Source organism: Callospermophilus lateralis, chromosome 1 (assembly GCF_048772815.1).
Source record: "Callospermophilus lateralis isolate mCalLat2 chromosome 1, mCalLat2.hap1, whole genome shotgun sequence".
NCBI classification, from domain to species: domain Eukaryota; kingdom Metazoa; phylum Chordata; class Mammalia; order Rodentia; family Sciuridae; genus Callospermophilus; species Callospermophilus lateralis.
Genome location: NC_135305.1, coordinates 80,744,086 through 80,762,567, shown reverse-complemented (window position 1 = coordinate 80,762,567; position 18,482 = coordinate 80,744,086). Strand labels below are relative to the sequence as shown.

The following is an 18,482-nucleotide window of genomic DNA, read 5'->3' as shown; positions in this document are numbered from 1 at the left end:
ATTGTTGCTTTCACCTGGTATGTAGAGGACAAAGCCTTCTCCAATGTGCTGGAATCCTAGGACTCTGGCTGGAGGAACCTTCAGACTGAAATGAAAGCTTTCTTTCTATAGCAGCTACAAGTAAACCCGAAGTGCCATCAATGGGTTAAATGTATGTGTTCTATGGAGCAGGACATGGCTGGTCTCACCAGGATGATCTATCCTGGCAGGTTCTATCATCTCCCTAAGCCACTGTCCTTCATCTGAAAAATGGGGGCAATCATAGTTTCTTTCCCATGGTTTTATTCCGGGGACAAAATGAGAGGATGCATGGAAGGTGCACAGCATGGTGTATCTGTAGGCACATAGCACTTGAGTGTCACCTCTGCTACTACACCTTAGGAAAGTCCTATGATTATCAGCTCTTTGATTATATATTCTAACTTAAGAAAGTCTTTATGAAGGTTCTGCTTGCTTACAGCATACTGAAGAACTGCTCTGACTCGGGAGAAGAATTGATTTACCCTTGTTGACTGAGACAAAACCTCCAATTGGTAGATTTTTCCCCTAAGAAAGAGTTTGCAAAATGTGAATAAGATTTGTCTAGAAAGGGTCAGACTCCACTCTTTTGGAGTCTTTACCAAAGACTTGCCTTTGTTAGCACTGCATAATTCTGTTTGAAGTTCATCCTGAGCAAAGTCTTATGCTGACTGCTTTCTTTTCAGAGAATGCAATTAAAGCAGCTCCTTGGAAGAGTAGGATAGCTAGCAGAGGGAAAAGTCACCAGGGCATTAGGAATGGGCAGGGCAAACCCACTGCCCCCCAGGCAGGAAGAGGACTAGAAGTGTAAGCTCCAAGAGTCATCCTTCCCTCAATGTCTACCTCCAAGTAACCTAGCTTTCCTATTCTTCACATAGGTGAGAAAGGTCAAGGTTTCTTTTCCTAGGTCCATTCCTGTTACTCCAACTAGTGTACAGCTCACATTGGCCTGCCCTAACAGGCAAGATCCATCTTAGCACTGGTGGCCAGACTTGAAGAGCCAAAGAAGCTGCAGGAGAGGCCATTACCACCCTTCTGAAACCCAGAAAATGGACAAGGTCTAGTCTAGTAACACCCCTCACTGCCAGTCTGGCAACACATCCTCCAGTAAACCCACCAAAGTCCCAGTCCCCTGTGGAAAGGAGCATGCCCCCATCAGCCCTTCCCTGCTGTGATGGTTAACTTTGTGTCCATTTGAATGGACCTCATAGTGCCCAAATATTGGATCCAATACTGTTCTGACCGTGTCTGAATGTGTTTGGGGGTGATGACAGCATTTGAATCCATAGAGATTTCCTTCCCTAATGTGAGTGGGCCTTGTCCAATCTGTTGAAGGCCAGAATGGAATAACAAGGCTGAATAAGAGAGAATTCCTTCTGCCTGATGGCCTTCAACCTGAGACATCCATTTTTGTCAGCCTTGGAACTTGGCCTAAAACATGGGCTCTTATTAGGTTTTGAGCTTGCCAGCTCCAGGATCCACTATAGAATTGCCTCTTCTGGTTCTCTGGCCTTTGAACTCAGACTAGAGCCACCCAATTGGCTCTGCTGGGTCTCCAAGTCGATGACTCACGCTGTAAAAATTGGGATCTGTCAGCTTTCCTAACTGCATGAGCCAATTCCTCCTAATCTGTCCCTCTCTTTCCTCATACACACATCCCCTACTGGTTCTGGTTCCCTGGAAAACTCTAACAGACTCCAATACCTCTGCTAATAATGGTTCTGAACTCTGGTAGAGAGAGCAACCTGCCCCTGATGTCATGCCAACAATTCATTAGTGTCTCCTGAGGCCCATGTCACCTGCACCCACATCAGCGTTCCATTAAAAAAAAAAAAAAAAAAAGTTATTTCGTGTGTTGTGCTCTTTTTTGTCTTCAATGTACCAATGCCTTCCCGTTAAAGCCTCATAAATAGTCCGATTTAGGTGGAGGGCTCGGTGGGCAGCAGCGGTGGCCTTAGGGAGGCCGCGACGCCAAGGCTGGGGACAGGGGACCAGTAGGCGTGTGCCTAAGCGCCCTCCGGGGCCAGGATGCCTGGGGCCTCTTCCGGATTGGGCAAGGCCGCGGGGCTGGGTCGCCAACTGTCCCGGGGCAGGAAGCCTGGGCCGCCTCCAGGAGGCGCCAAAGGCTGCGGGGCTCAGCCACCTGGCCGCCCTTGAAGAGGCTCCCGCGGGGGACCCCGCCTGAGGGAGGTCACGGCAGAGGCGAGAATGCGGGAAGCCGCGGAGGATGGACAGCGGAAGGAGGAGGGCGAGGAGGAGATCCAGGAGCACGGGCCGGAGGGTTGGCTCCCCAAGTGGGAGCGGCAGTGCCAGGCCCAGGAAGAGCAGGACCAGCAGCTGTCCCCTGAGTTGCAGGAGGCGGCAGCCGCCGCGAAGCCCGAGCACAAGCTGCACCAGCTGTGGCACCTCTTCCAGGACTCAGCCACCGCAGTGGCCCAGCTCTACAAAGACCCCGTGTGTCAGCAGCCAGCATTTTCTCTGTGCTCCCTTTCAAAACGCAACTGCCGCCAACTCCAACCTCTACCAAAAAAGCGTGGAGACCCATCAGCGAAGTTTTGATTTTGGAGTTCAGATTGCTATCAGCGAGGCAATGAGGGTGCGCTGGCTTGGGATCAAAAACGCAGAAGAACCAGATTTCCTCAGCTTCCTGGGTGGAAAGTTACCTCCAACACCAAACTCTAGAGCTCCCCAAGATTGACTGGAGTATCCCCAAACCGAGTTACTTCAAAGGAAACATCTCATCTGGAAAGTCTGATTTGTAACCCTTCCTGGAGGCAGGAGCTCAGCATGGGAAAGCCCTTTCAACATATTTCTATGGAAAATTGGTGAAGAGTGTGCCTGTGGATCCATTTTCACGTTTAGATTTAAGTCCAGATAGATTGTCTGTTTGGGGGGTTTTGTTTTGTCTATTAGAGTCAACACTTAGTCTAAAAGTGTTAAAATAAAATGTAATTAAGTACCACAATTTTTGACTGTCAGCTAGCCTGTCCTAAAAATGTTTTTAGAAAGTTAGTTTGAGCTTACTGGTTTTTAATAAGAATCTTTTTTCAACACTAACTAGAGTTTGTTGCTTTTCACTTTCATGTTGTGTACGTTTTCTTACACTCTTGAGTCAAGGGAAGTTCTTATGTCTTAGAACTCTGTTATGAAGAGCCTGCTCCATGACAACTAAGTACAGCGGTAATTGTTGGGTTAGTTCTCATGGGAACTGGGAACTGCCTTTGACAACTTTCATTTCCAGTGTGCTGTCCAGAATGAGAGTTGATGAGCCAAGTGAGAGGACAGATGGAAGAGTCATCGATGTCTCTTCTGCCTATTGTCCCTCAGGTTCTCCTTGCTTTGATAGTCAGGATCACCAGAGATGCTGCTAGTGGACAGGTCCATCACCACCTCCCCAGCCAGATGTGTCATCAAAAGGCATTCTCAGTTAAGGGGCTTCAGTGTGACAAAAATCTCAAAAATAAATAAATACTCATTTTTAAATTAATTGTGCAAAACAGGAAACATTAGCCCAAAAGTCAACATGTGCCTGACCCTGGGCAAGTCACTCATATCCTTGAACTCAATTTTTGTTCATGTTTCTTATATAGCAGAAATACTCTGGAAAACTCTTCTGAACTATCAGGAATAACAGGATAGAAAAATCATCAATATATCGGCTGATGACCAATTTTTTGCTGCTCTAGGTTTAAGAGACCTCACACAGGGGAACCAGTGAGGGACTATTGAAGGAATGGGTGTGTGCAGAGAGCACTGTAGAGCTGGGCTCAGTAGTGCATGCTGAAGTAATCACAGTGATTCGGGAGTCTGAGGCAGGAGGATTAATAGTTTGAGAATTGCAACTTAGGCCCTCAGCAACCTTGTGAGAGCCTGTCTCAAAATAACAAATGAAAAAGGGCTGAGGATGCAGTTCCGTGGTAAAGCACCACTGGATTCAATCCCCAATATCAAAAGAAGAAAGAGAGCTCTCACTGTCAGCATATCCCTCAGGTAAAACAGGGTATTCCTCCACACTAATCCACAACTTTAAGATTGTGCCTATAAATAAAATTTTCCAGGCCTTTGCTTATCTTAGCTCACCTCACTTCTCCTTTCTGAAAGTTGATTCAAATCCTCAACATCCAGCTATTCATAGCTTCTGAAAAAGGTAGCAATATTGTCCAAATGCTGTTCACTCTAGGCAATGGATCAATAATTGCTTAGTCCAGCCGGGCACGGTGGCCTGGGAGGCTGAGGTGGGAAGATCTTGAGTTCAAAGCCAGCCTCAGCAATAGCGAGGTGCTAAGCAACTCAGTGAGACCCTGTCTCTAAATAAAATGCAAAATAGGGCTGGGGATGTGGCACAGTGGTTGAGTGCCCCTGGGTTCAATCCCTGGTAACTACCCCCCCCCAAAAAAAAAAACTGCTTAGCCCATACAATGCTAGAAACTTCACCATTCTAGGACACTCTGCCTCTGATCTGAAATGCTACCATAGGGTTCAAGCCAAAAAGAATGTTCTTTCATGTGGGATTCCTGTTCATTGCATGCCCTCCTCCAAACTTTGTAATACCTATTTTATTCCAAAGAAGATGGACTCATCATCCACTACTCCAGTCTCCCTCATAGAATTCCCTGCACCTGGAATACAGGCCTTACAAAAACCATTTCTATAAACTCAAGCCATGTCTCAGGCACTCCTACATGAATTATCCTCCATTTCAAGACAAATTTAAGATTAAGGATTTTGTTATGGATAGGTGTAGTCTATTTTAAAGAGGTTTTCTCAGTTGTAATATTTACATTATGACTTAGTTTATATTATGTATGTGTGTGTATATGGATGTGTGTGTGTGTGTATGTTTTTAATTAATGGAATGACTTTAATTCTTGTAGACTGTGTTCAAGGCTTTTGCATTTATATGAAATACACCTAAATTTTGACTATGTTAGGGAATATGATATTGAAGATAGATAGTTAGTGTAGTTAGGTAAATCCGGTCTAATATGGAGTAAAATAAAGAAAATGGAGACCATTATCAAGAATGGAGTCCAGGAAACCAGAAGAGCACCTGGGAAAATGGAAATATTAATGTCTCCAAGGCCTAGAACCCATCCTAAGGAACCTCCCAGCAAAAAGGGAGATGCTAATCAAACCACCCCAGGCCCTTCCTGCCCACATTACTCCTCCCTGCCCCAACAGTCCACCTATCTCCTCACCTTTTGGCCTTCCCACCTGCATTCTATCACTGCAGGATAGAGGGAACAAAGGACAAGAATGTGGGAGGACTAAAAGAAGACCTTAGATATAAAAAAAGGGAAGACCTCCCCTTTCCATGCATTCCGCCTTTTGGGTCCCCATCTTCCTCTGGGAGGAAGACTTTTCTGCTATCCTTTAATAAAGGCTTTCACTTTCCACTCTACACTTGCCTTGGTATGCTTCTCTGGTGTTATGCTTCAGCATTGGGGAAGCAAGGACTCAGTAAACAGCAGTAACAATGGGATCAAACCCAGGATCTTGCACATGCTAGGCAAGTATTCTGCCATTGAATTATGTCCCCAGCAGATTTTCTGCTTTTCTTCTCTTTATCCTTTTGCTGTATTAATTTATATTTTATTTTTATTTTCATTTTTTGGGGGGGTTGAGGGGAACCAGGGATTGAACCTAGGGGTGTTTAACCACTGGACAACATTCCTATCCATTTTTTATATTTTATTTAGAGACAGGTTCTCACTGAGTTGCTTAAGGCCTCACTAAGTTGCTGATGCTGACTTTGAACTCAAAATCCTCTTCAGTGTCAGGAGCTGCTCTGGAAATACATGCCCTTAAGTCCTCAGCAAAAGACACTGAACAATTATTGTGCCATGCAATAACTTGGGCGTTACCTCCACTCAGATAATGAGGCATGGCTCCAGGAGTAGGCATTACCTGGTGGGGTTGAGTTACACTCACCTGTTCCTTGGTAATCCTACCCCTTTGCCCTTTTTGGGATAGAATGTTCCATGGAACCTCCCCTTGTGTGTTCCCTATATAAGAATAAAGAATTCCGGTGGCTTTCTCTTTCCACAGACCCCTAACGTCAGAGAGCTGTCCAGGATTTTGAAAAGGTACTTCTGTGTGTTTGTGTGCTTTCTTCACCATTTTCTTACATTATTGAAATAGTCAGATTTGTGATCCTAGCATAGGTCACCAGCTAGGATAGATGGCAGTACCTCAGCCTCCCAAGCTGCTGGCATTGTAGGCATTCACCCCTGCACCCAGCCCTTTTGCTTTACTTTTGAGAGATTTATTTTCTCTCTCTTTATGGAGATTTATTTTCAATTTCCAAGAAGTCTGATTCTTTTTTAATCTCTCTGAGATTGTCAATGGCAGCTTTTCTGGAGTGCTTTTGTGTTTCTTCAAACTATTTCTGATGATCCCTAGCCTTTTGCCAATAATTAACCCCTTAAGTCCCACATTTTCAATTCTGTGAATATTTCAGCAAAATTGACACAGGTGCATTAATATAGGTTAGAAATCATAATCTAGATTACATATATATTATGTTAATTAATGTTATACTATAATTTTTAATTACACAATTATGTAGTATACATTTGTATATTAAAGTTTTGCAGGGGTTTTGAGTGTGTATGTGTGTGTGTGTGTACGCGCGCCGTGGTACTAGGGACTGAACCCAGGGCTTCATGCATACTAGGCAACCACTCTACCACTGAGCTACATCCTCAGCCCTATTTTATATTTTCTTTAGAGACAGGGTCTCACTGAGTTGCTTAGCACCCCGCTTTTTGCTGAAGCTGGCTTTGAACTTGTGATCCTCCTGCCTCAGCCTTCCAAGCCACTGGGATTACAGGCATACGCCAAGGCACCAGGCTTAAATTTTTATAGGTGTTCCATTTCTGGGACAATGGGACAAAATCGGGATATTAAAAAATTGATGGAAGTACTGAGTTGTTGGGTGGTATTCACTTCAAGATGATCTGGTGGGAATGTTTCTTTAGTTATAGCTTTAATATTTAAATGACTTCTGATACCAACTTCCTGGAGTTAGCCAAACTTCACAGGTTAAGGGCACAGTCTTCCATATAACTGCCCTCACTTTAGACACCAGCCACAAGGCTGAATATCCCCAAGTCACCCTTACTCCTGACCATCTCACTACAAATTCAGGCTTTACCATTTCCTCATGTTTGATAGTTTCCTAGAACCACTCACAGAACTCAATTAAGTTACTATGCTGCTTATAACAGTGTTATTATGCAAAAAGGTGCAAATCAGAACCAACCAAAGGGAGATAACATGGGGCAAGGTTTGGGAGGGCTCCAAATATAGTTTCTATTGTCTTATCTTCATGGAATCAGTATGCATAACACTCCTGGCACATCAAAGCATATTAGGGTATGATAACATGCATAGTATTATTCAGATGTGGTGGCACACATCTGTAATCCCAGCTCCTTGGAAGACTGAGGCAGGAGGATTGAAAGTTCTAGGCCAGTCTTGGCAACTTAGTGAGACCCTGTCTCAAAAAATAGAGGGGCTGGGAATATAGCTCAGTAGGTAGAGTGTTTGCTTTGCATGCACAAGGCCCTGGGTTCATTCCCCAGCACTATATAAATATACACAGAGTGCTGGGGATATATTTCAATGGTGGAGTGTCCCTGAATTCAGTTCTCAGTCCTGGGAAAAGAATTGCAGAGTATTACTGACTAGTGAAGTTTGCTTAAACTTCCATGTGCAGGGTTTTTGTTGGGGATTTTTTGTACAGGCATAAGTGATTGAATCATTGTCCACATGGGTGAATTCAATCTCTAACCTTCCTCCTTTTCTGGAGGTTACCTGAAATCCCCAATCTTGTAATCATATCCTTGATTTTTCTGGGATGGTCAGCCACCATCCTAAGTTGTCTCATTAGCACAAGAGATCTAGAGGCCTACTCTAAGTTACTTCATTAATGTAAACTAACAGATGTTGTCCCAGAGGTCTACCTTGACTAACAAAGACTTGCATCATTTAGGAAATTCCAAGCACTTAGTGGCTACCTCCCAGGAACCAGAGACAAAGACAAACTAAATTCTTTATTACATAATACTGCAGTCTACCCTTTCCCATGGTTTCAACTCTGTGTAGTTTCAGTTACCTGCCATCAAACACAGTTCAAAAATATTTAATGGAAAATTCCAGAAATACATCTTAAGTTTTAAATTGTACATTATTCTAAGCAGCATGATGAAATCTCATGCCCTTCCATTCCATTCCTCCCAGGATGTGAATCATCCCTTTGTCCAGTGTATCTACTTTGTGTACAATACCTTCCTGTTAGTGTAGCCATCTTGGTTATCAGTTCAACTGTTGTATTAACACTGTGCTGCTTCTGTTCAAGTAATCCTTATCCTACTTTTTGTAGGGTTTTTGCTGTGTAAATGTGCCATGCTGGGGATGAAACCCAGGACCTGTGTTTGCTAGGCAAGTGCCCTGCCACTGAGCTACATTCCAGACCCTTATTGGCCTCCTTATTCTTTTTAATAATGACTTCAAAGTGCAAGAGTAGTGATGCTGGCAATTCACATTTGCCAAAGAGAAGCATAAAGTGCTTCCTGTTAGTGCACAGGTGAAAGATCTAGACTTAAGGGGGGAAAATATCATATGCTGATATTGCTAAGATCTACGATGTTATTATCATTACATTCTTGTTGTGCCTAATTTATAAATTAAACTTTATTGTATGGATAGGAAAATATGTCATATATCTAGTGTTCAGCAGTATCTGTGGTTTCAGGCATCCACTGGGGATTTTGAAATATATTCCCTGAGAATAAAGAGGGCTATTATATCAGTAAATTTTTTTTATTTGGGATTATATCTAATATCAGTATATTTTAGTCTTTCCTGTTCAGGTAACCAGAAATCTAGAAAAATATTCTCATCTCTTGCTGGGGAATATAGGCCTGTAAGTGCTCTGGGATCTGAGTAGAGAAAAAAGGCAGAATGAAGAAGACTGGTTTAGCACTCACTATGTAGCTGTCCATTTACTCCCCCAGTTTTCACTTGGCACCCAGTGAAACTCAACTGCCTTACCCAATGTGAAAATACATCTCACATCTTCTTCACAGGGGGAGGTTTTGGAGTAATGTAGAAAATTTAGAAAAATCAAATTGCTTCATAAACAGATTTTCACACAGTCCTTTTTTAAGTCCTTTCTTTACCCTGTTTTCTGTAATACATGGCATAAAATTCCTGGGCATTTTGGGGATGGGATTCTGTGGGGAAAATTGGATTGCTTCTTGGCTTTTCCTACTTCTTGTTTAAAATTCATCCATTTTAGGTAAGCAGTTTAGTATGTGAATTGAGGTATTGGGAATTAGCATATAATGATTTTCTTGAAGTTACAAGTGTTGGTTTGTATATGCTTTTAAGAGTCCAATTTAGGGCCTGGGTTGTGGCTCAGTGGTAAAGCACTTGCCTAGCACATGTGAAGCACTGGGTTTGATCCTCAGCACCACATATAAATAAATAAAATAAAGATATTGTATCCCTCTATAACTAAAAATATATTTTAAAAAAAAAGAATCAAATTTAGGTGTCTAGAGATTAAGGTGGGTATAAACTGAGAAGGAGGTCCTTGTCACAGATACAGATACAAACATTATATTGTTTTGCATGCTGTTTAGTTCAAGGACACTGATAGAAACAATGAAGAAGCAGATTCTTACAGATCAGGAAAAATGTTTGAAAGAAAATTTCTTCTAGTTGAGCACAATAATAGTGGTATTTTAAAAACCAGCCATCTGTAGCAGGGTGAGATAGAGAATGTCTATAATTCCAGTGACTCAGGAGGCTGAGACAGGAGGATAACAAGTTCAAGGCCAGCCTCAGCAACTTAGTGAAACTCTCAGCGATTTATTTAGAACCTGTCTCAAAAATAAATTAAAAAAACTCTGGATTCAATCCTCAGGATCACAAAAAAAAAAAAAAAATCTCCCTCCCTCAAACCAATTATCTGAACTATGCTATCCAATCATATATAACGGCCAGATATCTTATAGATATCTTTATGGAGAAAAAAAGAAATTGCTAAAAAGCAAAGAGATAGAACCTTTAAAAGAGTCTCAAAGATCACTGCTCAAATCTATACCATTTTGTTTCTCTTTATTGTACTACCTATACATTCAGATCAATCTATAATTCTTTAAATTATGTGTTAGCTCCTCAAGAAAAGGTTCTGAGATGATATGTCATGAGCTTTGTAATGTTTTGAACAACCAATAAAAAAAATAAAAGTACCAATAGATTTTTAAGTAATTTTTAAAAAATTAAAAAATAAATAAAAAATTTAAAAATTTAAAAATTTTAAAAAAAAGAAAGTAAAGGTTCTGGCTGTATCTGGGTTTAAGGACATTGAAAAGTATACAGTGATAAAAGATTTGTTTATTTGTTTTGTAATACTGGAGATTGAACCCATTGTTGCTATGCCACTGAGCTACATCTTCACATCCACAGCCTTTTTTTTTTTTTTTTTTTTTTTTTCCTTTTGAGATAGGGTCTAGCTAAGTTGTCAAGGCTGATCTGGAACTTTCAATTCTCCTGCCTCAGTCTGTCATTGGGTTATAGGTGTGTGCACTATGCCTGGCCATTTACAAAAAAAAAAAAAAAAAATTCACATTCATTTCTTTTTTATAATTAATAACACATGTTTTTTGTTAAAAAAAAATTAACAATTCAAAAATAATTAAGTAGAATATCACTGGTAGTTCTACTACACAAATATAATCACTGTTAACATACTATACTTCTTCTCTGTGCATAAACGTGCACACAAACTGGTTTAAAAGCAAAAATGAGATCTGTGCATGGATATTTAAAAACAGTATATGGTAGAGATATTTCTGTGACAGTTAATATATTTCTGCATCATTTAATGGTCATATAGTATTTAAGCAATTCCACAAAGAATTGTTAATCATGTTTGTTTATAAAAATATTATGTTTATTATAAGTATTCACATATTATAGAAAAATATGTATAACAGATAAGGGGAGCAGAAAGAATATCAGTTAATTTAGATAATCAGGGTTTGGCATACTTTTTATTAAAGGGTAAATAGTAATGATTTTCAGCTTTGTTGGTCTTATAGTATCTGTTGCAATAAATGAGCCTGGCTGTGTTCCAGTAAAATTTTATTTACAAAGATAGGAAGCCAGCAAGCTGTAATTTGCTAATATATGGTGTATTTGCATATTCTACAATCCATTGTTTGTTTTGAATGAATAGGATTGTACTATGCATACTGTTTGTAACTTACTTGTTTTCACTTAATTACTGTGGCTATATTTCCATTTTAAAGCATATAGGTTATGCTTTTTAATGACAATATTATTTCATTTTATAAATGTACTTTCATTTAGTTTCTACTGATGAGCAATTTGGTGCTAACATTTTTTTTAGTGTTTTATGAAGTTCTTTAGCTATTAGGGAAATTGAATATATAGTTAATTCCCCTTCAAAAGAATCTCTAGGCCTAGATGGTTTTGCTGGAGAATTCTCTTGGTACTTTAAAGAATAATTGAAATAATTCATACAGTCTCTAGAAAATAGAAGAAGGCACCTTCCCAGTTTGTTTATGAAGCTAGTATTACTCTTATATCAAAACCAAAAACAATATAATAAAAAACTACAGATCAATGTCTTTCCTGAATATAGATGAGAAACTCATTAAGAAAATATTATCAAACAATTCATCATTGTGTCTCATTCATTCTACCTTTTCCTTTAATTGCTATTACTAACCTTAACACTAATTAATGATTAGACCATACCTTCATAATTCATGTCAAAACTCAGCTTGGTACCAAAACACTTAGAAATTTAGCTTCATTTTATGTTAAGTTTTTAGGAATTCCCCTACCCACACCCCATGATTCTATTTACACTTATTTGGTCTAGGTTGCTATTTCAAATGTTATAAAGAAGGTGACGGCCCGGGCAACCAGAGATCTGGTTTTAATCTTATTACTGAAGGATTTAAAAATATATGTAGTTCTCTCTTATTTGCCAGATACTATTATATTTTTAAAATAATTTTTATTAGTGATGAATATAGCCTAATTCTATCTTAAGATTGGGAGCCATCTCATCACAAAGTTATCAAAAGTTCATTTCTGTTTTACTATAAAATATTGAGATTTCCAAACTTGTTTGGAATTCTTGCCCGTGCTCTGAATTCACCCATGCCTGGCTCTCCATGACCAGATAACAACCCTCTCTCAAACCTCAGCAGCACCTCATAAATTCTGATGTTGGGATCTGAATTTACTCCCTACCTGGAAATATCAAGCCATGTAAATCATTAATCTGTTAACGGCTCTTATATTATGTTTGCCAGAACCCTGTTGGCTATAAATTCCCGAGACACCCCACTTTGTAACTTTTTGTGCTATAAAAAACCTTTTCTTCCCTGAGAGCTGGGCTGTTCTCTGTCCTGGGTTTCAGGTGAGACAGCCACTGGCCAGCTCTCTTTGTGTACACAATATAAGCTTGATTTAATTTAGTTTAAAATTACAGTCACTGGTCTTTTCATTGTGTCGTGGTTCAATTAGTGCATAATTATACATCATAATGGGATTCATTGTGACATGCTCATATATGCACACAATATAATCTTACCAGTTTCATTTCTCAGTACCTCTCCTTTCCCTTCCCACTATTATAACTCCTGATTGAAAGGTCTTTTAGAAAAAAAAAAAAAAAAAAAAACTCCTTTTCTTTTTCACTGTGTACTGGAGACTCAACCCCGGGGTGCTTAATCACTGAAACACATCCCTAGCCCTTTTTTTTTTTTTTTTTTGGTGATACTGGGGATTGAACCCTGGGCCTTGTGCATGCAAGGCAAGCACTCTATCAACTGAGCTATATCCCCACCCCCCTCAGGCCTTTTAAAAAATATTTTATTAGAGACAAGTTCTCGCTGAGTTGCTAAGTGCCTCGCTAAATTGCTGAAACTATATGTTTGGCCTCAGCCTCCCAAGCCACTGGAATTACAGGTGTGTGCCACCATACCCGGCCACCTGTCTTTTATTTGTTAAAATTTTAAATCTACAGAAAAAAAATTCAAATTGGGGCTGGGGTTGTGGCTCAGTGGTAGAGTGTTCACCTAGCATGCATGAGGTTTTATCCTCAGTACCCCATAAAAAATAAACAAATAAAAATAAAGTTTAAAAACCATTATATGTTAAGGGCAAGGAGTATAGCTCATTGGTAGTGTGCTTAGCATGCACAAGACCCTGGTTGAATCTTCACCTCTCTCCCCAAATTGTATGACAAAAATCATATATCCTTTATCTAGACTCACCATTTCCTCACATTTTTTCCTATATAAGTTGAATATCTCCTTATCTGAGGTGTTTAGAACCAGAGTGTTTCAAATTTCAGAGGTTTTTTTTTTTTTTTTTTTTTTTTTTTTTTTTAGATTTTGGAATATTTCTATGTATATAATGAGATTACTTAGGGATGGGAACCAAGTCTAAACATGAAATTCATTAGTGTTTCACATATACCTTATACACATAGCCTGAAGGTAATTTAATACAGTATTTTTTAGTGTACTTATATTTTGACAGTAATCTGTCACATGAGGTCAGGTGTGAAGTTTTCTATTTGCGGCATCTAGAAAGTTTTGAATTTTTAGGATTTGCTCTTCTTTTCTTCAAGCTAATATATATGCTATTGTTTTAGACCAGTTGAAAGAAGTAGTGTAAATTATGATATTTCATCCCTAAATACTTTTTTCCAAAGGGTTTTTCTTATACACTCTTTTGTTGATGTATATTCCCCTCTGAACCAGTGCTCCTGATGAATTGATGAATGATTGTGGGGAGCCATTCTCACACGTGACTGGGTGACTCCCGTTTTGGGTCTGAGGCGCTCTGGCTAATCTGTGTCGGAGCTTTCCCTGCCCTCTCCTGATGAGAGAACCCGTCCGTGTGGGGGTGTGACTGACCACTGACCCTGGGGCCCAATCACTGACCCTGACCTTGGAGTGCGGCCCCTCTTCAACCTTCATTGGATGGAATTCTCCCCTGAATTTCTTGTTCCCCAATAAAAGGCTACTCCCTGGCACGCTCCCTCTCTCTCTCTCCTGCTAGCCCTGAGTAATCCTTGCTGCCCTACTGGGCGGTTAGAGATGGAAACCAGAGAGGGGAGCCATCTCGGACCTGGTCATAGAAAAACGTAACTGAGTCTGTGTGTTTTATTTCGATCTCACTAGTTAACTTTTATGCCAAGAACCTCATTAATGAAACCAGTGCGCTGGTCGCATGGTGGAAATGATGACAAAGATACACTGTTCGGAAAGTCTCATTCTTCTATGACTAGGCTTCCTCCAAATTTCTTCCTCAATTTATATTACATTGATTTTTTTGTTTGTTTTATTGATTGCTAAAAATTTCTGATCACCCTCTACTATTATCTACCACTACTCTCTGTACTCCTGATATCTATTATTTATTCATTTTTTTAAATTTATGGCAAAATACTTAAAACATTTGTCATTTAACTTGTCTGTGTTTGGGGCGGGGTGGGGGGGTCCTGGGCATTGAACCCAGGATGTACTACCACTAAACTATATCTCCAGCCCTTTTTATTTTTTTGAGACAGGGTCTCACTAAGTTGCTGAGGCTGACCTCGAACTAGCAATCCTTCTCCCTCAGCCTTCTGAGTACTTGGGATTACAGGCATGCATCACTACATCTGATGCCACTGAACCACTTTTAATTCATTGGTATTAATTATATTCACAATGTTGTGCAGCCATCACGATGCTTTTCTAAAATTTGCACTACTCCAAACAAGGATCTCTAATTATTAAGCAATATTTTTTTATTTTTGGTATCCCTGGATGGGCCCAAACAGTAATGAGTTTTTATTCCTTCCCTTCCTCTGTCCCTTGGTAACCTCTATTTTCTGACTCTCTGGATTTGCCTTTTTTAGTATTCCACATAAATGGAATCATAAAATATTTGACCTTTTGTATCTGGCTAATTTCACTTTGTATAACATCTGCAAGGTTTAAGCATGTTGTAACACAGATCAGAATATCATTTCTTTTATGACTGAATAATATTATTTTGAGTGTATTTAATACAATTTGGGGGGGCAGGGTACCAGGGATTGAACTCAGGGGCACTTGGCCACTGAGCCACATCCTCAGCCCTATTTTGTATTTAGAGACAGGGTCTCACTGAGTTGCTTAGCACCTCAGCTTTGCTGAGGCTGGCTTTGAACTGGCAATCCTCCTGCCTCAACTTCCCAAGCCACTGAGATGACAGGCATGCACCACTGTGCCTGACTTATTTACCAAATTTTGTTTATCCATTCATCTGTTGTTGGACCTTGAGTTGTTTCCACCTTTTGGCTAAGGTGAATAAAGTTGCAGTGAACATTGGTATACAACATTTCTTTTGAGTCCTTGCTTTCATTTTATGGGGATTTCTACCTAGGAGTGGAATTGTGCTAATTTTATGTTTTTAACTTTCTGAGTAACAGATAAACTGTTTTCCATATAGTGGTACCACAGTTTATATTCCCACTAATAATGTGTGAGAATTTCAATTTCCCTACATCCTCCCTCTTTACTGATGAGAGCTATCCTAGTAGAAGTGGTATCTCATTGTGGTTTTGATTTGCATTTTCCTAATAGGTGTTGGGTAGCTTCTTATCTTGTTAGCCATCCATATCTTCTTTGGAGAAATGTCTGTTCAGTCTCTTACTCATTTTTTTTTTTTTGGAAAGTATAATTTTACTTCATTTTTTCTCCCAGAGGATAGTTTTTCTTCAGTTCTTGAAGACTCAGATTCTTACATGGGCTTTGGTGGACATTGTGGGGCAATACCTGCAGGTCTAAATAAGGGTGAGGTGTTCTGTCTTCTGGGCTTCATGAGATCAATGATTCTTGACCACTAGGCTACAAATGGCACAACTTGGCACTGCTCATGTAGTAATATAGCTTCACATGCAGTTAGGAAGCATATAATCATGAAATATGATTTATGTCTTTTTTTTCATTTGTGGATTTTTCCCCCCAGTACTGGAGATTGAACCCAGGGCCTCAGTACATCCTAGGCAATTGGACAACCTACCAGGCACGGTCCTTAAGCCACATTAACCTCACTCCCCCACTGGCACCAAGGCCAAATTTGGGGGCCAACAGAGGTGAGGCAAAGAACCTCACCCCCCCACTGGTGCATAGACCTATCCACAAGTATGGCTGTATGCTGGACCGGTAGTCAGTGACGGGTATGATCCAGTTGCAGTGGTATCAACCTAAGACAGGAGGCTGACGCCTAAAGGTCAGTTTTCCAATGACGGGTAAGAACCATATGTTGAACTGGACAACCTACCAGGCACGGTCCTTAAGCCACATTACTTGTTATTTAATTAATCAGAAGGGGGGAGATGCTGGGAGCCATCAGCCAAGTAGGTATGACAATTTCCTTGCCAGCGTACCCCCATGTTTCTTTAGTGGAAGGAATCGTGGAAATAGGACATTTTGCAGCTACATTGCATGTAAGGTGACCTTGCTCAAGGACCAGGGCGGATCCGTGTTTAGGGTGTTCCCGGTTTAGCATAATAGGAGATTAGGGTGTTCCCGGTTTAGAATAGGGCGTATCCTGCTGCCTGAGTTCCTCTTGAGTTCTCACGGCATTCAGAATATATTTTGGGAGACAGAAGCCCATGAGGTGTGGATTTGGGCAGAGAACGTGGATTCCCCCAGAACGTGTTTGTAGACGGCCGGTGTGAGTTCGGGAATAAAGAATTGCTGTTTGAATCTACAAGCTGTGTGGAGACTCGTGATTTGTGCCCAGCCAGAGACTGCGGCACTCTACCACCAAGCTACATCCCCAGCCTTTGACTCAGGTGTTTTTTTCTCTTTGTAATAGAACCATCTGCAAATATCTGCTCTATTACCCTAGAAAAGTGAGAGATGCCCTCATAGTTACACCTCGGATACTCCTCTTGGAAACTCTGTATGTGATGCTGTGGATTAAAATAATTAGGCTTTCTCTAGGAGTGGTATGAATGCATTCTTTCAGTATATTTTCTCTCAGATACTCTAATAACTGTTCACCTTTTCTCTTAAACTATAAAAACACAAATATCAAGTGCTCTATCAATGTTTAATATGATTTATTCTGATTTTTCCTCCTAGCGGATCTGAAAAGAACAATCGCCGTCCTTTTGGATGATATTTTGCAACACTTACTGAAGCTGGAAAACAAAGTCGACTATATGGTTGTGAATGGCTCTGCCACCAACACAACCAATGGTGCTGGTGGGAATTTGGTGCCAGTAACCACAAATAAAAGGATAAACGCATCAGGCAGCATTAGATAGCAGTTGAAGATCACCCTGTGCTGCTACGTCCACCGTGGACTATATCCTATTGCAAAAAAGCTTTTGAATTGCTGGCTAGAACAAAAGAATCCTTTTAAAAAGCTCCATGTATTGTCAAGAAGTGTGCTGGATTCATGGAACTCTTAATTCTGTATATAAAATTTAAAATGTTATTAGTTTGCTATTAGGCAAGTCTCTTCAATGCTGTATTATATTCTTAAAGGGAATTTGATAACATGGTTAATATAGTAATAAGCAGGTAGGTGATCTTGTATAAATCTTTTGTGTTTTAGATGAAGCTGAAACAAAACACTAAAGACATATTCATTTTTATAAAATATTTATTTATGTATACAACTTGTTTGTTCAGACAAATGGAGAATATTGTTATTGATTCATTCTGTCACTTGTTCTCAGTAGATGTAACTGTTTGACTAAGGCTATTAGAAAACATGTTTTACTTCCAGGACTATATTTTGTTACTAAGATTATGAGCAGAGAAAGGAAGTATAGTGTTGAAAATGTTTTGAAATCATGACCGGAAGAATGTGTTCATTTGCACTATCCTTCAAAATAACTGAAGGTTAATTATTGTATATTTTTAAGAATTACATTTGTAAGAGTATAATCTTGAAATGGGTAGCAGCCACTGTCCATAAGCTATTCTTAACACTGGGGGGCAATTCAATAGCAACATTAAAATAATATTCTTTAATCTCATACTTAAATTTTTCTTATATATATTCTAAAGAGTAAGATATTTTTTTTTTTGATGAATTAAAAGTAACTAAAGCATTCATGATTTTTCACATACATGAGTGTTGCTTTAAAAGTTCAATCTCTTGGCTGGGTGCAGTTTCCCATGACTGCAGTCCCAGCTGCTTGGGAGGCTGAGGCTGGAGGATCAAGAGTACAAGGCCAGCCTGGGCAACATAGTAAGACCCTGTCTAAACAAACAAACAAACAAACAAAAAACAGCATTTGACCCCTTGAATATTTATAGACGAGGATGCACATTATTTCCACGTTTGGGTGAGTTTGCTTTTGTTATATTGGTGGGGAAGAGGATATTCTTGAGGATTTTAACTATCAGAAA

At 39.9% G+C, this 18,482-nt stretch overlaps 1 pseudogene; it reads left to right on the top strand.

Annotated features, from left to right (window-relative positions):
• Positions 1-2,226: 2,226 nt before the first annotated feature.
• The window catches only part of LOC143397607 (HUWE1-associated protein modifying stress responses pseudogene), a 35,257-nt pseudogene continuing 19,001 nt past the window's right edge, over positions 2,227-18,482 (top strand).